We start from the raw sequence: 21,424 nt of genomic DNA, 5'->3' as shown, positions 1-21,424 counted from the left end.
GAGAGAGAGAGAGAGAGAGAGAGGCAGAGAGACAGAGACAGAGACAGAGACAGAGACAGAGACAGAGACAGAGACAGAGACAGAGACAGAGACAGAGGGGGGATGTGTGTGTGCTTGGGGAAAAGAATGAATGATAATGACATCACTCAGGATTACAGCTGACTGTAGGTTTAAAGGTTAAGGTTATGATTGAATACTAGAGGATTCTGAGTAGCAGGAGAAGGAAACTGAACACTAATCTCTAACTACTGCTTATGGATGACTATACAGAATGATGACCAAAAAAATGCTTTTAATGTATCATTTCTCTGGCCCCATTTGGTAAGAGAGACCATTTGAGAGAGGTCCGCAACCTAGTTCTGTAATAGACAGAAGTGATGAAGTAGACTCGGAATAAAGACTGTGCTGAAAACATCACGGTGAGAGCAACCCTCTTACGCAGCTCCAGGGACTCATCGAACTGTGGTGATGAAGGAATGAAGAAGTCACAAGCATACAGACACAGACCAGCTAGTAGTAGGGTGACTGGGGTCTCTATTGGAGAAACTAGAGCACCCCAGAAGCCCAGTGTGCTTATTATGTACACTTGAACAGAGGGGCAGGATTGCTTCATAGGGTTGAACAAGGAGTAAGGGTTATTACATACAGCTGAATAACAATGCTAGGTTAGTTAGTCTAGCAGTTCCTCAGAAAATTGGACATAGCATTACCTGAGTACCCAGCTATACCACTCCTGGGTATATACCCAGAAGATGCTCCAACGTGTAATAAGGACACATGCTCCACTATGTTCATATCATCCTGAGTGAGGTAACCCAATCACAAAAGAACACACATGGTATGCATTCACTGATAAGTACATAGTAGCTCAAAAGCTCCAAATACTCAAGATACGATTCACAGACCACATGAAGCTCAAGAAGAAGGAAGACCAAAGTGTGTGTGCCTCGATCCTTCTTAGAAGAACAAAATACCCACATGAGCAAATATGGAAATAAAGTGTAGAGCAGAGACTGAAGGAAAGGTCATCCAGAGACTGTCCCACCTGGGGATCCATCCCACATACGGTTACCAAAGCCAGACACTATTGTGGATGCCAAGAAGTGCTTGCTGACAAGAGCCTGATATAGCTGTCTCCTGAGAGGCCCTGCCAGAGACTTACAAATATAGCCTTACAAATACAGGGGCGGATGCTCGAAGCCAACCATTGGACTGAGTGTGAGGTCCCCAATAAAGGAGTTAGAAGAGAAACTAGAGGAGTTGAAGGGGTTTGCAACCCCATAGGAAGAACAAAAATGTCAGCAACCAGATCCCTGCTCCCCATGAGCTCCCAGGGACTAAGCCATCAACCAAGGAGCACATGTGGCTCCAGCTACATATGTAGCCAAGGATGGCCTTGATAGGCATCAATGGGAGGAGAGGTCCTTGGTCCTATGAAGGCTTGATAGATGCTCCAGTGTAGGGGAATCAATCAACAGTGGGGGAGGTGGGAGTGGGTGGGTGAGTGGAGGAACACCCTCATAGAAGGGGGAGGAATAGGGGATTTTCAGAAGGGGTTGGGGAACCGGGAAAGGGGACAATATTTGAAATGTAAATAAAGAAAATGTCCAATAAAAAAAATAGTAAACAAAAAGGAAAACAAAAGCATTCTGGAGAAGAGTCTTTAGGCAACTCTGGTGCCTGTTTTCAGCACACACTGTCACCATTCATACTCAGAGTAGAGAAATCCTTTGCCATCCCTCTGAGCCTCACCTGGGGAAGGCTTTGCCACTCTTAGCATTTTCCACATTAACTCCCTAAACACTGATATTTTAAATATTTTCTCTTTTCATTTTTGGTTGCATTTTTTTTCTTCCCGCCTCTCAAATGTTGATTTACCCAGAGATTTATTGGGCATATAAGGCTTTGACTATTGGCAAATCCATTGTTCTACCATGAAAACCCGCTGGCCGCTTTGACTTGGAAGCTTTGCCGTTATTCTTTGTTTTACTTTAATGTCCAGTCCCTCTTGTAAGTGTCAGCAATGAAGTGCACTGGAAAAGCAGCACCTCTATCCAGAGACCCCCCTTGTTTACCTCCTGGAAGTGAACTCACTGAAGTTTGAGTCCTTCTAATCCCAGTGTTGCATTCTCATGTGTTAGGAGTGGATGAGCTCCTGACTGGATGTGTACTGCTTGAGATGGAAAGAGCCGTGTCAAAGATCAATGCCCCAGCACCATGAAGGTGACCGGTAGCAGCTGCTTTTCACAGCAGCTTCAAGTGACTCTTGGAGGGTTCTGGTAAAATGAGACACACAGAAACAGTGCAATTTAAGTTTAGGGCAGGGAAAAACTAAAGACAGAAAGTAGAGATGTCTTTTAAAGTAAACTAACTGACATAAACAAGATGTGGGAAAGATTTATTCAAAGGAAGAAAATATGAGTTAAACAAAATGAAAACTTAGAGGAGAAAGGGACAAAAGAAAGAAAGACCATAGAAGAAGGTTGTTGAGACATCAGGAAACCAGTGGGATTTACGTGACAACAGGAGGGACCTGAAAACACTAGGGAAGTTCCTTGTTTCTTTTGAGAGCATAGAAAACAGGGCTTTTGCAGAAAACAGAGTTTGCAGTGCAGGAAAGAATACAGTTATTAGGAGAAAATCCTTTTAATAATTTACCTGCATCCAAAGTCAGGATGCCTGCCAAGTCGTCACAATCATTGATGGAAAGGCTTCCCCCTAAAGGGAGCAGGTGTGGTTGGAGCCCATTCAAGAGTGGAGTTGATGCTTCCTTTGGCAGACACCCACTTCTCTTCTCCTGTTCATTCCTCCGCTTCCGGCAGGTGCCCGGGTGCTCCCCCAGTCCCGAGGAATTGTCTCCAGGTCTCTACCCCTGGGGAGAATTCTCACAAGTGAACTTATTAAAAGCACAGCTACTGTTTATTGCCTGCCTAGCAATCAGGGAAACACGGATGCAGTGTTAGATTTCTGAGCAACCAAGTGATTACCGCCCTCTCGTCCCAGGCTAGTTCTCTGAAAGGATTCTTTACAGACAAAAAAAAAAAAAAAAAAAAAAAAAAAAAAAAAAATCCAAATGAGTAGAATTCCTAGTAAAGACACCCTCCATTAGGAAATATGGGGAAAGGGCATCCTTACAAGAGCCGAAATGAAATTATACCGCCTGGTTAAAATCAGCAGGCCCTTGATAGACGATCAGGCCTCACAGAGGACAGGAAAGAGGCAGTACCAGAGTAGCAGGATGAAGCTGGTTGCTGTCACACACTGGTACTGATTAAATAGTAGCCTGAATTATTTGTCACAATGATGATCACACAAACCATGACTTTCCCCCTTTCAAAACTACCTAAGCACAATTAATACGAATGGCAAATTTCTAGTGTCTGTGTGACAGTTCTAATTGTCAACTTGACACAATCACTTGGGAAGAGAGTTTCATCTAGATCAAACTGTCCTGTGGAGATTATTTTGATTACACTAATTGCTGTGGGAAAACTCTGCCCATTATGGCCGGCACCATTCTCTAGGCAGGAGATTTTTTTGGTCTGTATAAGAGTAGAAAACAAACCGAGCACTCACAACCTCTTAGGAATTTACTTCTGTTCTTAATTGTGATGTAACTAGCTGCTTCAAACTCCTGCTGCTGTGAATGCCCTACAAAAAATGGGCTATAGCCCAGAATTGTGAGCTAAAATAAAACCCTTTCTTCTCTAAGCTTTTTTTTTTTGGGGGGGGGGAAGGGGGAGGGTTTGGATAATTTATCCCATCAACTGAATCTCTGACTGCTATAAACCTGTATCAGTAGCAAAGACTGCAAAAAATCAGCAGAAAAACAGATGACAGAAAAATAGAAGATAGTTACACAGATGTATAAACAGATTTCAAATAGATGATGAAGGTGATAGATAGATAGATAGATAGATAGATAGATAGATAGATAGATAGAGATAGATAGATAGATAGATAGATAGATGAGAGAATAATCAAATAATTAGCATACAGAATTGTGAAACAACATAGGCAGGCTGCTAAAATATGTAAGTAAGGGTTGATGCTACAAATTTGAGACAGAAATTCTTCTTCACCAAAACCTAATTTTGCTCTTAACAGGTATTCATCATGAGAGCTACCACAGTCCATAGGGAAATCTATAACTCAAGTCCACAGATAACTACCTCTGTAAACATTCATGCGGTACATATATCCGTTACTGAATTTTTGGATACTTTAACCTTGCCTAGTTGGCACATATACATTAACCATTAAGTGGCCTAGTCTGTTCCACGCAGTATTAAATCAGTTTGGGGTTGTACTTCCAGAGTCACTCTGTACAGTGGCATTTTAGGGAAAGCCACATGAAGACAATGGGGTTATATTTATGTACGTGTGCAAGGCCTACCGCGAGAGGAAATGTGCGGTAGCCGAAGAAGACTCAATAAAAGCAGGAAATAAAGTAAGAATTATTTTGGAGAAATAATCAGAACCTGAGAATCTCTAGGGGCATGAATATTAATGGAATGCAAACCGTTTTTATTTCTGTTTAGGCATCCAAAAAAAAAGAGTGACCCAACAGTACTGGAAGATTAAGGAATACCCAAGGAGGTGTCAGCAAGTTACATAGATGTGAACTTTATGAAAGAGATGATGTTCCTCCCATCTGTTAAATTTCATTCTTTCATACTAATTATCTTATGTCTGAATGTGAATTAATTCTTAAATTTAAATGGCGTTCTCATTTCATCTTTGTTGCTGTGGTAAAACACTGACCAAAAACAACTTGAGGAAGGAAAAGATTTATTTCAGCTTACAGATCACACAGTCTGTCATTGAAGGAAGTCAGGACAGGAACCTGTGGAGGAATAAATGCTGCCTGCTGGCATGAATTCAAGCTCATGCTTAGCTAGCTTTCATATAGAACCCAGTACTATCTACCCAGGCCTATGTGCTATCCACAGTGGGCTGGGTGTTCCTGTATCACTTAACAATCAAGATAATCCCCCAAACACATGTTCACATGCCAATCTGACTTGTAAAATTCGCTCAGTTGAGACTCCCTTCTCAGATAATCCTTGGCTATGTTGAGTTGACTAAGAACAGCACAAAAATAAATATTACCAAATTAAAAATTGATAATAAAAAACCATATCCAACTTTTTGATGAATTTATTAGACTTAGAAGCTGTAATCAAGTCATGATCAATAACAGCTAACTCTTACCACATGCTTAACTCTCTGCCAAAACAGCTTACTCATTGCCTTCTTCTCACGTTCTCCTTAGGGCGGCACATTAAATCAGGAATCTTGACTTTACACTTAAGAAAGTAGACTTGGAAGAGATAAGTATAATGTCAGCCACAAGCCAACTCCCCCAGTGCGGAGAAACATCTCAGGATGACACTTCAGCCTCCATGCTTTTGGTAAGGGGCAGTTCAGAAACTATAAAAGCCATTAGCGTTGAAAGGATTCTCACCAATGTTGCTAGTGTCGATGAGCGGTCTTACTGAGACATAAGAGAATTGAGCCCTTGGATAGCTACATCCAGAACCTCTACACATCCAGATCCAGCCACAAGTTCATGATGCATGCTGCTTTCCACTCCTGAAACATGTGTAATCTATTTTGCTTATGTCACTCGCCCACAGCTCTGCCAGACAACCTATTTTCTCAATCTTCTATTAAACTGGTACCTATGAGCCGGGCGTGGTGATGCACGCCTTTAATCCCAGCACTTGGGAGGCAGAGGCAGATGGATCTCTTGAGTTCGAGGCCAACCTGGTCTACAAAGTGAGTTCCAGGACAGCCAGGGTTACACAGAGAAACCCTGTCTCAAAAAAACAAAAACAAACAACAACAAAACAACAACAACAAAAAAAAACAAAACAAAAAAAACAAAAAAACAAACAAACGAAAAACTGATACCTATGATGCAAAGGATTTGGTGTAGCTCTCAGCCTAGAGTTGGTGAGTGAAGTCCAAATAACAATACAAACAGTTACTCACTTAAAATGAAAATTGCCTTCCTAGTAGGAAAAATTTCAAGTCTAAATAGGAAAAGTATTCACTGGAGCCAACAGAAGTGATTTTAGACTCAGTCTCACCTCAGACGACTGTATATAAGCCCACCCACAAACCAGAGATTATCCATATAAGACCATTTTTGTTGTTGTTGTTTTTAACAAAAGCAGATGAATAGCCCATAACCATCAGTTCCCACTATATTAGCAGTATAATGCAAAAATCAAAATGTGAGAGTCTCCAAGTGTTATCAAATCTATTAAGTCCAAAATAGTTCATTGATGACCAATTTCAAAGTGCTTAAATGGTGCAACTGTATCTTAGCTTATGTGAAAATCAATGCAAAAGCATGAATCACCCAGGAGTGTGCTTGAGCCTTCCAAAGACAGTTTGTAATTAGCAAACCATTGATTCAAATAGACAGGACCCCGAAAGACACAAAGACGTGGCAGGTGAAAACCTGGAGTCTCAGTTCTTTACCATTAATCATTACTATTCTGCCTCCTCCCCATTCCACATGTGAGACTTTTATCTAGACTATAACCATGGAATTTTACATTCTTTGGGAGTTAGAATTCACATCTTCCATTAAAGAGAGATACAGAGTGGTATAAAAAGGAATATTTGGAGAGTGGAAAGGAAAGGGGAAGTGACACAATTATATCATAATCTCAAGAATAAAATAAGTGACTTTTTAAAGGGAATGCATTACATAATTTATGTATGCTTCATTTTAAGATCATCACTATTATCATTAATATTTCCAAGCATCTTTTTTTTTTCTACCACCTTATATTCTGGTCAATATTGAATAAAGTCCAAGTGAGTATTGTAATTCACAAGATCACTGAATCTTTAAACTGAAAGGAAGCTAAGGGCTCCTTCTATCAGGCTTTAGTGTCTGCAGAGGTAGAGAAACAACATGTCTGAAGCTGCAGAGAGGTCGATGGATGGCTAGAGTCATGGTCTTGTTCCCATACAATGTTATTCTCACTTACAGACTAATAGCACAAGGGGTTGACCTGGTGGTCTAAATACTTTACCTTAAAGTGATTGATCTAACAGTTAATTACACCATTTTCCAAAAGGAGATCTGACCTTCTCTAAGAAGGCTCTAGTTAGGCCTGGATACGTGCCATAAACTGACATGTATTTGTAATGTATAGACTAATAAATAATTCCTATCTCCCTTCCTCCATGTTCAAAATATTTAGCATCTTCTATCTAAGGCAGAACCACCCATTGTTAACCGTGCTCAGTTGCTTTCCCTTGTATCTGAAGATGGTAAAGATCATTCAGAGGGCATACTGATGATGGCAAGAAGTGACATATATCACATTTGGGCCAGCTTGCTTTGTTGGTGGTGTAGCAGACTGCACTTTGTGTCCCCTTACCTTTTGAATTAAGAAAGATAAAGGAGATCAATATGGTCTGATCAGCCTGGTCTACGGTCTACTGTAACAAGCAAATCTGACCAGTGTTATAAGGAGAGTGAGCCTTAGAGTTTGGACAGAGTCATTTGTTATTACATCATAAGTGCATGTAATCCAACTCAGAAAAGAATGTGGTCATGATTTCTAGACCTATTTCTGAGATAAGAATCAAAACAACACTGAGATTCCACCTCACACTAGTCAGAATGACTAAGATCAAAAACTCAGGTGACAGCAGATGCTGGCAAGGATGCTGGGATTGCAAGCTGGTACAACCACTCTGGAAATCAGTTTAGTAGTTCTTCAGAAAATTGGACATAGTACTACCAGAGGACTCAGATATACCACTCCTAGGCATATACCCAGAAGATGCTCCAACATGTAATAAGGACACATGCTCCACTATGCTCATAGCAGCTGTATTTATAATAACCAGAAGCTAGAAAAAAAAACCAGATGTCCCTCAACAGAGGAATGGATACAGAAAATGTGGTACATTTACACAATGGAGTACTACTCAACTATTAAAAACAATGAATTCATGAAATTCTTAGGCAAATGGATGGAACTAGAAAATGACATCCTGAGTGAGGTAACCCAATCACAAAAGAACACAGATGGTGTGCACTCACTGATAAGTGGATATTAGTCCAGGAGCTCCGAATACCCAAGATACAATTCATAGACCACATGAATCTCAAGAAGAAGGAAGACCAAAATGTGGATACTTTGGTCCTTCTTAGAAGGGGAAACAAAATACCTATGGGAGGAGATACAGTGACAACGTGTGGAGCAAAGACTAAAGGAAAGACCATCCAGAGACTGCCCCACCTGGGGATCCATCTCACATACAGTCACAAACCCAGACACTATTGTGGATGCCAACAAGAGCTTGCTGTCAGGAGCCTGATACAGTTGTCTCCTGAGAGGCTCTGCCAGTGCCTGACAAATACAGAGGTGTATACTCTAACCATTGGACAAAGCACAAGGTCCCCAATGGAAGAGCTAGAGAAATGGCTGACGGAGCTGAAGGAGTTTGCAGCCCCATAGGAGGAACAACAATATGAACCAACCAGTACCCCCAGAGCTCTCAGGGACTAAACCACCAACCAAAGAGTGCACATGGCTCCACCTGCATATGTAGTTGAGGATGGTCTTGTTGGACATCAATGGGAGGAGAGGCTCTTGGTCTTGAGAAGGCTCGATGCCCCAGTATAGGGGAATGCCAGGAGAGGTAAGCGGGAGTGGGTGGGTTGGTGAGGGGCGATGGGATAGGGTTTGTTTGGATGGGAAAACAGGAAAGGGGATAGCATTTGAAATGTAAATAAAGAAAATATATAATTAAAAAAATGCACTCACATGCACTCCCAATTTGAAAAGAGAGAGATGTGTTCATAGATGCTTATTGGATGGAGATACAAAGTTTATTTTCTCCATAGGTACAACTTAACAGCACATTCAAATTATTTGTTAACCTAATGGTTTTATGACATACTTTTGGGAAATTGAGTTGACTGCAGACAATTTTTTTTTTACTTAAGTCGTAAATATAGGTAAACATAGTTACTAATATGTAACTTGGGCTACATGTTTCTTTTATAAACAGTTTACATATCACGGAGAATGAAGCTAACTGGAGAAGAGGAACAGAAGAGGAGCTGGCAACCCCACAAAAAGCACTATGGGGTTAATTCATGTTGTATCGGTCAAATGTAGCCAGCAGCCTGCTCACAGCAGAAATCAAACACACCTCGATGGTCAATATACCACAAATGCGCATGTGCTCGCACACATGTGTGTATACACATACACACACACACACACACACACACACACACTTGCTGACCCTCTTCTTTCTTGCTTCCATTTCCACTCACTTCCCTCCTCCTAATGACATCTTTTGCTATGCTAGACAATCCTTTTCCATTAAGCAACAGTAGCAAAATGCCTAATTAACAGATCATTATCAAATTTCTCTAACTTGGTACCTATTGGCTATTTGTGAATCTCAAAGCCAATCAGAGCTCAAAGGTCAGCGGTGGGAAATTCAGGCAGCCTAAGACATCAGGGACAAAGCTGACCCATCCCAGAAACCTACCTGCAGCCTATGAAGGATGGGTCATGAATTCGTCTACGGTCCAGGACCACTTCAGCATCCCCTGTTGGGGAGGGAGAGGATAGGGACTCAAAGGTTAAAGTCCTAATCCTAACATGTTCTTTCAGAATTTTAACCAAGGATTTAGGACTATGTGTTTTGGCAATCGTCCCAACTACTGTTGAAGAATAACTTTGTAAAGTTTTGAAACAGCCCACCAGTCTTCCCTCATCTGTTTCCGTAGTTACTGGAACTCAGATTGTGGCATCTCCCAGCCCAGCAGCTCCTGGGTGTACACTGTTCTACTGTTCTGAAACCTCTGTCTGATTAGACCTTGTTGATGGCAGGAGATGCAGCTCCAGGTACCAAGGAAGTGCCAGGCAATTACCTTTTCTTAGATAACTTCAAGATTAACAGGCTTGCTCTGCTCAGATTAGCAGCACTCCCCACCCTGCTCCCAGTCGGAATGGGAACACACTGTTCTTTGTGCAGGCCAAGGGGCTAGCTTCCCAGCCATCAGTTTGGGTAAGGGAGACCATGATCAACATAAGTCACTGCCTGTTCCCAGATTGTCACCATTACCCAACCAGTGAAACATTCTGTCCTGCTGCAATGCTCTGCTGGTTGGCCTGGCTCAGGCCCTGACTGGGCAACCACACAGGGAATTCTGTTCAACAAAGAGCCGGCCCATTCAGAAAGCCTTTGCCTCCTGACCCTCCTGGGAACAAATGTCAGTGTAGCAAACTAGCACTTAACAGAGAACCGGTGTGCAATGTGCAAGAACCTCATTGTGTAGCCCTTCATAGCCAGATGGACTCTGCAGTGCTTAATATGGTCTCCAGTGGAGGTTACTGTGTGGACAACTGGCCTTAAGGAAGGGAAGACTAGAAAAGATGTTTCTATCTTCCCCATCACTGCATTTCACCTTGAAACTGTTGGATATAGATTAGAGGTTCCATCAGTGCATATGTATTATAAGAAAACTTACGTGGACAAAAATGAGATAAATATAATGAATACAACATCGGCCCTCAGTAGCATATGCTCTGCAGTGGCAATGGAGCCTGCTACAAAATGCATCAAAGGCAGAGAGCAGAGCACAAGGAATCGCCCACTGATTCTCTCTCAGAAAGTGAAATCAGAAAGAAAGAAGAAGAGGAAAAAAAAAAAAAACCTTTCACACAACATGATAGTGTTTTTTTAAAAAACAATGTTTTTAAACATTAAAACTTTAAGGCCTCTGGCCACAAACCAGAATCCAAATGCTCATATGTACAAACACGACCCTCCTAAAATTCCTTATTTTGTTCAATGCTTCAAATCTATCTGATCTCATCAGATGAAATTCAAAATAGATGTCTGAGTAACAATAGAAAAATGTTTTGCTACAGAAGTAGCAATAGAAAAAGCCTGGTTTCTTCCCTAGCCTCAAAAAACAATAACAAAAAAAAAAATTCATGCTGCCCATTATAACACCTGCTGCTCACAATGAAGGGCTGAGCCAAGCAAGGCTTGGCCTTCCATCCAAATATCCATCTACCCGCAGAGAATTCAAGCTGTCCAGCCACACACCAGCTGCTTGCCTAGTAGCTGCAGAACGTCAATCCCGCTTCCCTGGCCCTTCCTTGTGCTTACTCTCCTGTTCTGCCACCTCTGACTCTCTCTAGAGTCGAAACTGCTAACACTGTCTCAGCACACTGGGAACCCATAAACCAATATGGGTTTTGAGGCTCTTCCAGCAAAGACTGGAGACTTCTTGCTTTTCCTTTAGCCCCTCTCTTCTACTTCTAACATGACACTCCAAGGAATGTGTGTAGGATAGAAAGGAAAAGCAACAGCTCCCGCCCCCCAAATCCCCCAGGGCTTAGGGGAAATGAGCCTTCTTTAAAGGATGATGATGGAATAGTAAGCTGAGATCCAACCTCACACCCTAATTTTAGCCCATTTTTCTAACTCATGGTAGAGATCTTGAGTCTATTAGGAAGCTCATTTTCTTTCTCAGGGACTGGATTCACAAAATAGTGGTCTGTCCTGTCTGGACTTGACTTATGATTTATTTTGTCTTATCTATTGGATAGATAAGCCTTCATGTGCAAATGCTCTTTGGTACTCTTGTTTACTGCTGAATGGACAAGGATTCTTGCTTCTTTAAATATAGAGGCCCTCCATTCAGACAGGACCCATATTAGTCTAGCAAAACTGCAAGCACATAGTACTCTTAGTATTGATCTTCATTGTATAACCAATGACACCATAATGTGACTCTCTCCTAGCTTATGATGTTCGCAAGCAATAGTGCCCCCTGACAGTGCTTACAATATCCTACAGAATGGCCCTATGTTCTCATCCAGGGCTACTCAAGCTATAAGGTTGGAAATAGAGACCTGACTTTAGTTGTCCCACCACATAGCCCATGGAAAGGCATGGCTTAAAATTAAACTCTTCAGAGACAGTCTTCTTGCAATTTATAGAGATTTTGTGTATACTGGCATCGGTTTTTTTGGTAGCCCTAAATCAAAATGGTTACCTGACTTTCAGATCTTATACCTCTGAGAAGCCTTCCTTGACCACCTTACTGAATCTAGCCTGCCTCCAAACTCAAACTTCTGTTACATTTTTTTTCTCAGTCCACCATTTAATCTTTAGCACTACCAAAACAATGATTAAATTCACCATAGCGCTTATTCTTTAGTTATTACTTCTCCCCACATTTAAACTCTTTACTCTGTAACTTCCTAGTCACTTCTTACTGTGACTACTATGTCACATAAACCAGAGGTATCATTCAAACCTTGGTTTATACAGTCCAGTAGCACCCAACTGACCAGACAAGTTACCTGGCCAATCTCAAAGTCAAGGCAGAGGAAAATATAAGTTTGTGTACTGGTACTGGTACACTGTACTCGAAAATGTCAATGATCTACCGGGTCATTGATGTTGATAAATATTCTAAACTTTCTTCTATACTCACTAAAACATAGATAGCAAATTCCAGATGTTTGTCTCTCTCTCTCTCAAAGTTCTTATGTTGAGACCTAGCTTCTGGGTGATGGTATCAGGGATCAGGCCTTTTAGAAATGATTACATTGTGGGTCACTGTCTTCATGGATGGAGTATTGTTATAAATGTCTAAAGGAGTATTTTGTCTCTTCCTTTATATGAGAAAGCCACATCTTGAAGCATCAGTTCAGTCCTTACCAGACACAGACTCTGCAGGTACCTTAACTTGAGAATCCCCAGTTTGGTCCATTGTGGGCAACTGGACACTATGTGTAAATAACTTAGTCTAAAGTTTTTTCTTATAGATCGAATTGAGACAGTAGTCCATTCCTTCCATGATCTAGGATGTATTTAATAACAAAATTGAAAACTACAAAGAACATGTTGAAAAACAGATTGGGAAATCAAGAAAAGAAGTGTCCATCTATCATTCCTGAGCTCAGGAAATGCCACTCACCACTGGCCCATAACTTTGATGTAGGTTTTGCTTCTGCCATCCCTGTCTAAGATCCAAAGTGCTGAAGGGGATGAACAGTTAATAAGCCAATCAGGGAGAAAAAAAGGGACATTATATGAAAATGATGGCTGTAGAGGCTTTTTATTTTACTTTATTTTAATTTTTGCTGGCTAACTGGAATTGGCTTCAAAAATTCAGTATTTTTGTCTTTATTATTTGGGCTCATCGATAGATTTATCCAATGGAAGATTCTTAAAGAGTGTTGGTAATTTGCTTTAAAGCCAAAGAAAATGACTGGCATAGAAATGTTGGCTGATACCCTGCTCCAAGTGCACTATGGGTATGTCTATATGCCATCAACAGTGTGCCCCAAATATTCTCTTATACCTTCAACAACTATTGGTTTAGAGGCTGTCTAGTAGATTTGAATAGTGGAGAATGCTGGGCTTTTTGCCTGGGTGATAAGATACATTTCCCACCAAGTCAGGCCCGTTCTGTTTAGTAAAAACCAACCTTCTCTCTTCTTTCTATTCCCACTTATTGCTTAGCTCACTATCTAGCCTCCGAGGCCCCAGCTTTACCCTTCTCTAACCCATTTTGCTAGTGGACAAAGTGATTTTCCTGAAGATCTATTCTAATCAAGATACCTGGGTATTTAACTCCTATTGTCATCTAAATGTGAAGACTGAATTCTGTATTTGACCTTGATGGCCTACTTGCAATGGACTACTAGTAGGCAACCCAACATATGACACTTGGTTATCCTATCTGGGCTTCACATCTGAGGCTAGTAATAATAATAATGACAAACAAATAAGACAAAGTTATTATAGATTATGAATCCTTATAAATCTAACAGTTCCATATATATAATTTAATAGGAACTAAGGAAATGATAGTCCAATTATTAAAATTAGGATAGCTGGTGTAATGGTTGGCTTTAACTGTCAACTTGACAACTTGTAGAATTGCCTGAAAAGAGAGTCTGGATAAGGGATTGTCTCTGTTAGTTTGACCTGTAAGTGATTCTTTATTTGGGTTCATAGAGGTAGGCAGATCCAGAATGAACATGGATGGCAACCATTTCCTAGGGGAGGCCCTAAGAGGATGGAGAAGAAAGAACAAGCATGCCTGCATCCTCTCTCTGTCTTGCCTGAATCTTCACTAGATGTTTCAAGTTCCTGTCACCTTGATGATGTACTGTAACTCAGAATCCTGTCTAAAGTAACCCCTAAGTTGCTTTTGGTCGGGTCAATTGTATCAAAGCAGCTGAAATGAAACTGTCATAGCTGGAAGGAATAACTAGGGGTTTTCAGGAGTAGCAAACACTTGAAAGAGAAGAAGAAGAAAGCTTAGGAAATTGGACAGATGGGAAGGAGTAGGACCAGTCACTTAGTGACAGTCTATCTGTCATGGAGCTTCATGGTGTAGCTGGAATCTTTTTATTGTTTATTTCATGTTTACACTCGTATTGAACCATGGATGGTGTATGGTAGGGGGAAGCGTTGTACTTCCCTTTGGGATTTGAGGGGCTAACAGAAGTACTAGTGAGACAGGCTTCAATACTGAAATTAATTTTATTTGCCATGCCAAAGGCTCTGAAATGTCACCAAGAACTCAGTTGCATCAGAAGTATCTCTGACAGTGACCGCTATGGGTACTTTGCGAGAAATGGGGAATTTTCATTTAAGCATCCAAGGTGAAGGCCTTCATATGCCCTGATGGCTCAGGAAAAGAACACAGAGCTCAGACTGTACCAGAGTGAATCAAGCCTAGTATATTTGTGTGACCTCTAGTCAGTTACTATGGTGGAGGATGTGGGATGTATTGCCACACTTCCATATGGGCTCACCAGAGACGTTAAGGTTGATCTCATGCCAGACGGAAAGGAAAACATGAAAGAGTTTTCATAGACCCTAGAAGCACTATTATTTGTCAATGAAGGAAATGTGCGCATTCTGGCTCAGAATTCTGTCTGGAAGAGAAGGAAGCATCCTGGGGAAAGAGTTCATCCACAAGAAAACAACCCAAGTGCACAAGACTCTCAGCCCAAGGGCTATGCCCAGGAGAGGATGAAGTGTGGGTCTTCAAGTGAACATAACCTCTAGAGCATGTTTAAAGGACAATCTAACAACTACACACACACACACACACACACACACACACACACACACACACACACAAAAGGCCAAAATGCCACTTAAAGTAATTCCAAAAAAAAAAAAAAAAAAGACAAAATCATAACGCAGAACCAGAACTTCTAATTCCAAATGACACAGCCTAATCATTAAATCAGTTATAACCATAATTGGAAAAACAAAACTTCATAGCAGCTAGAAAAGTTTAATAGGCCTCAAAGTAAATGTATCGAAGCCTTGTGCATATACATAGGGTAGCCATATGATATGCAATACGCATGTATGTCATTATTAAAACTATAATAAGCATCTTCTAATCAGCTGCATCCATGAAAACAGACACCCGTGAGGTCTTGTTAATCTCTGTGCCACAAAGCTCATTTTTTCATTTGAATCCTTAACTTTTGCAGCAGATGAACTTCGTGTATTTATTTTTAGGCACTGTGCTCTGGGCTGCCTGCATCATGTCAATGTTTGCTGTGCTAACTTTGCATCTAAAGGTTATTCAACACACTAAGATATGAAAAAACACTCACGCTTTTACCTCAAAGAAATTGTGCTTGGATTCTGCTGTATGTTCTGATGGTGTTAAATGTCAGAAAAAATAACTGGAAATATAAAGTACTGGGAGGTATGCTACAACTCTGCCCTAGATTGTCTGTGCTGTTGAAGGATATGAAGACGTCACTGTTCTTGAGCTCAGAGCTGGCCTTCTGGTATCAGTCTGTCAGATTTCTGGGAGGAATACAGATTGGGAGATAGAAAGATAAGTCAATGATTATTTCTCTCTGCCTGCAATGTATGTAGCCAGAGCCATAAGGAACAGAATCCTAAGAGGTGCCTGAAGGACTCAGAGGGCACGTGAGTGGCGGAAAGGTTCTTAGCTAAGAGCACTTTGATTCCTTGGCATTTAATTCTCGCGTCAACCTTAAATGTGTCAATATTATCTCAACTCTATGAACAAGGAAATTGGGTCTTGGACAAGTCAAATTATGGAGCACAGAGCTCTTACCCTGCTCTCCAATTAACAGCAGAACTAAAACCCAGGGTTACTTCTGAGTGGAGTTTTGATTTTGACTCAAAAAGCCAGCAATAATGTCTCCAAGCGGCTCCCTGGTGAAAGAAGTCACCTATTGGCTTCTAAATCTGTCCATTGTTTCAAAGCATAGGCAGGATCTTGCCATGACTGCTACTTCAATCATGAGTGAAATTGCTCATGTGTATAGAGAGAGGCCAAGACACTCCCTAATTTTGAAGCAGTGGGGTCAGCCAAGAAAACAGTGCAGTTCAGTCAAGAAATGCTTCCAGGTAGAGCCAGGCAGCTCCACCAGAGCTTTTCACATTCACACACACATGCTCACACACAGACAACAAGAGGTGGAGGGGGTGGTACTCACAGCCAAGGTACACTATATCAACTCAGGAGAAGAGGCGAGTTTTAAAATGATCTTGAAGAATCCTCCTTTGTTTAGAAATGAGATTGATTTCAGTTTCATTTCTACCCAAAGAGCAGGAGATGCTGTATTTCAGTGTCTCCAGACACAAAAGAATAAAGTGCTATTTATTTTTAATGATAGCAATAAGTGTTATTAGTATATCATAATTAAAATAGTTATGTTAAAATTACCTCATATTTTAAACACATGATATGATGATCATTATCATTAACAAACAAAAGCCCATCATACGTCTGGATAGCCAACTAACAACACTAATGGCCTGACATTGCACTGCACAGGTCCATACAGTCCCAAAAGTAAAAGGCATCATGTCAGTGATGTTCTACAGTCTATGGCCATGGTTAAAACCAGCCAGTGTCTGTTCTTTGGGATGACAATGGAATGGGCTTACAGACCTTTGCTTGAGTGTTATTGATAGGTAGCTTCAGGCTCCAAAGGCTATCACAAAGAGTAGATGCCCTGGAAAACTAACACTCCTTACTTGATTCTTTACAGAGAAAACTGCCAACTTCTGACTTGGGTTGTGTGACAACGTTTTATATTTTCTTCTATATATTAATACCCATGCCTCTCAGAAATTCAATTAGAATATCATAGTACATTATTGACAATAACCATCCCATATCCACTATTCTGAGACTGTTCATGTAATCCATTTGAAGGAATATTTTGTCTTTCTTTACTCATATCCACTGGCGGAGAGACTTAGCAGACCCTGGCCATATGTCTACCATACTTTATGTATGGTAGTCTTTCTGTTTGGGTCAATCAAAACCTCCTGGCAAGAAATACCATGTGATGGAACTGGAGAAATGTGTTAGCATCTAAGATCTATGTTCCTAGCACTCACAGGACACTACACAGCCACATGTAACTCCAGTTCTAGGGGATTTGATGCCTTCTTCTGACATTCATTGGCTCCTGCATGCACATGATATATATATATATATATATATATATATATATATATATATATATATATACATACTCATACAGGTTCACAAATATACATATTAAAAATAACCCTTGGCTGGATGAAAACAGTCTGATACTCATCAGAAAATTAGTTCAACCCAGCAAAGCAATAAATATGTCCTTACTCACTACTCAGGTGATTAAAAATAAAAGTACAGAGCAGAACATGACACCAGACAGTGCTTACCAATAGGCCCAACCAGTACCATGGCATTCCAACAGCACTGTGCTAGGTAGTGACATTACCAAATAATTTTAATTCTCCTTTCATGAAGACTCCAATTATAAACCAATTCCCTTTAGATTAAGTACACTTTGATAGCAATTCCCTTATACCAAAAAAATAATGGGCTGTGAGCATAGTTTCAATGCTAATAAGAGGCAGTTAAACAGCCTGGAGAAGTTCATTCCGACTGTGTTTTCATTGCCATTATCAACAATGCATAATGCCCTTCAATTATAGCCTTAATGTATATCAAAAAAATAAGTTCTATGACAATTTATCTCAACTTAAGTGTAATTTCATTTCTAGGATGTTGCCCCTGTAATAAATAAAAATTCTACATGTCCGTTCCATTGTTCTCAAGTTAGGTGCTACCAGTTGAATGAATCGCAGGAGAGAGGGCTGCCGATGAAAATGAAGGCTATCACTGTCAATAAGTAATGAGGCTTGCTCAGCCACCAAGCTTGAATTGAGACTCTTCCTTGTTCCCTGAAAGCTTTACAAATAAAATAATATCGATGACTGAAAAATAAATACAATTGTGGGTTCCGGCCTGCTATGAGCAACAAAACAAGAAGACACATTCAAGAAGCCCCCAAGTCATATGAGAAAGCTTTTGTTTAAATACCTTACTGGTGCACACATACATTCACAAAACACACCTGCAGTACATGTGCAGCTCTCTGCATTTCACCATTGTAACAAACCAATGACCATCATTCTGACCAGGAAACTGAACATTTTCTGCATGCCAGACCTCATCATCACCCCTGCAGAAGGATACTCAAAACTACAGTCTCATTAGTACTGACTCGCTTCACTGCTTGCATTTCAACAGAGTCAAACACTTTTGTGGCTATCCAATATCCACTGAGAATTCTGGTTTCTAGATTTAGCTATATTGTTCTCTCACACCCACGCACCCCCCTCTCTCTGTGTATGAGTGTGTGTGTGTGTGTGTGTGTGTGTGTGTGTGTGTGTGTGTGTGTGTGTGTTTTCATGGTTTTTCATTTTATAAGCTGTCTCAGTGACTTTATACATTAACTCAAAGAAGGAGCAAGTGTACACCACAGGTTCAGTGCAAGACTGTAGAGGGACCTTTGATCATGGATGCTGAAGGAGCTCATACCTGGAAGGGAAGATTTGTGGACACTTAACAGCTGCTGAGAGAGAGAGAGAGAGAGAGAGAGAGAGAGAGAGAGAGAGAGAGAGAGAGAGAGAGAGACATAGTCCTTAGTATGTTGCCCCTATTTAAATAAATAATGTCTCCTAATCTTCACCTACACAAGCAATGAAACCTAAATAAGTACAGTGAACAACAGATAAAAGACATGGAGGTAGAAGGGACATTTGTTGGGAAGAAAGGTATTTGGTAGAAGGGGAAAAAAAAGACAAGAGAAGATAATTAGAGAGTTAGGATCAATGTAAATTATCTGTATACATGTAATTGCTAATAAATAAATAATTAAATAAATAAATAAATAAATATTTGACACAAACTATATTCAGCCGGGAAGAGGGAAACTCAACTGAGAAAACACCTATATCAGAATAGCCTATAGGCAAGTCGGTGGGTGTGTTCTTGATTATTGGGAGGGTCCAGGACACTCTACACCTCAGCACATGGTCCTGAGTGGACTAAGGAAGCAAACCGAGCAAACCATGAACCATGTACAGCAAGATATCCCCCTGTGGTGTCTGCTTAAGTTCTGCATCCTATTTCTTGCTGTGAGCTCCCACCTTAGCTTCCTTTACTGATGCATGTTACCCAACAGCCAAATAAACCTTTCCTCCCCAAGCTACTTTTTGGTAAGAATGTTGTATCCAAGCAACAAAGGCACCACAAGGAGAGATGGGTAAAATGTCTTAAAGTTGTTTCTTCTAATACCATTTTTAACACCTTTATTTAACTGTAGTTAGACAGAAGGGCACAGTAGAATGCCACACTTATGATTTTAAAGGTATCTAATTGCAATAATTAGTTTTGAAAGTCTCTATTCTGTGTGTGAAATGTTCGTGACAGATTTGGGGGTTAATAGAAAGGGGGGAAAAAAGGAAAGCAACTCAGAATTGTTCATGAACAAACAGTTGAACCAACCCTGACTTTTCATGTGATAGCGTAAACAGTCTTTCAGTAGTGTGTGTGATTGACACAGCCAGAGAAGATGCACTTCAGGACATCAGGTTTAACGAAGACTGTTATGGAAGCTTACATATTGTATGATCCCATTCCTGTAACATTCTCAATATGACACTATCACAGAGATGAAGAAGAAATTAATGGATGTCAAGAGACAGGGATGGATGAGGAGCAGGAAGTGGTGGGCTGGGCTGGGGTGGGTACTAGTTCAATAGATGTGTCTTCAGATTATCTGAAGTTCACATGGAGCTCAGTAAGCCATACTCTAATCCATGTATAGTTTTGTGTAAACCTCTCTGAACACAAGTCTGGGTTCCACACATGGTCTGACTACTTTTCAGGTTATCCAGCCCTTGACAGTCACTAGTGAATGATAACATTTTCAATCTTTTCTTGTTTGCTAATACCATTCTTTGGAAATTGAAACCATGCTTTCTCCTGGAGGCCCCCCTTCCTGCTGTTACTTACCTGACCCCTGTAAACCTCCAAGTTGGATGTCAAGTATATATCTCCTCAATCTTATGGTACCCACTTCTGTTCTCCATAGACATCAGGATACGCAAGGCATTCTTTGGTTTTCTCCTATGCATCTCTGGCTATTCTTGTCTAATTCTTTAAAACATTTCTTTCCCTACATGATCTTTTTCTACAAAGCTCCTCTATCATTCTTAGAGATTTCAATGTCCATGCCGATAAGAATTTCAAAATTCTGGATTTTCATTTCTCCAAATGCTACACACTACTTCTGACATTCTTCCTACCCTTGGCCTTTTGCTCCCTCAAACAGAACCTCTACTTGGATTTAAATCTCCCCTCTCCACTCTCTGACTTCTCTACTTCCAGCTGACACACTATCATAAACCGAGCTCGCACTAGCATCCGAACCCCATCTTTTTAGCTTCTGAACTCCCTTTGACTCCTCACATCTTCATACCACCGCTGTCTTCCTGAAAGTTCTGTGACCACTCTTTATAGTCTCATCTTTGCACATGCCCTGTCAGCTCTGCCCCTTGGGTCTACTCATTTAAAAAAATGCAACTCTGGCTACAGCCAACTCTCCTAGTAACCTCACCTGCACCAGTGAAACTAAATGAGGCTGGAAATAAACACAGGACTGCTGACTGACCTCACTTTAAATTCCAGCTCACTCTCCACAGGAGAGCCCTTCATGTGGCCAGCCAATCACCCCACAGCTACCCAGTCCACTCACTGTCCCGCTTTCCAAGGTGACTACATGTAACTTTACTTCCCCCCTGAAATATTCAAGTTTCATCTTTGTCTCAAACATTTTGCTGAGTAGAGACAATGGGATGAGAAGCTCTGGATGTTGTCACATCTCTTTCTCTCTCTCTCTCTCTCTCTCTCTCTCTCTCACACACACACACACACCTGCATCAGGTCTTTTTATTGAGTGGAAGTTGTTTCTTTCCTGCACTTAGAAATTTTTTAAGGTTTCTAGACTTTTCTTCTGTCTGCCCTAACAAGAACTCT

The sequence above is a fragment of the Mus pahari genome, chromosome 18 (genome assembly GCF_900095145.1).
Source record: "Mus pahari chromosome 18, PAHARI_EIJ_v1.1, whole genome shotgun sequence".
NCBI classification, from domain to species: domain Eukaryota; kingdom Metazoa; phylum Chordata; class Mammalia; order Rodentia; family Muridae; genus Mus; species Mus pahari.
This window is presented reverse-complemented; position numbering follows the sequence as displayed.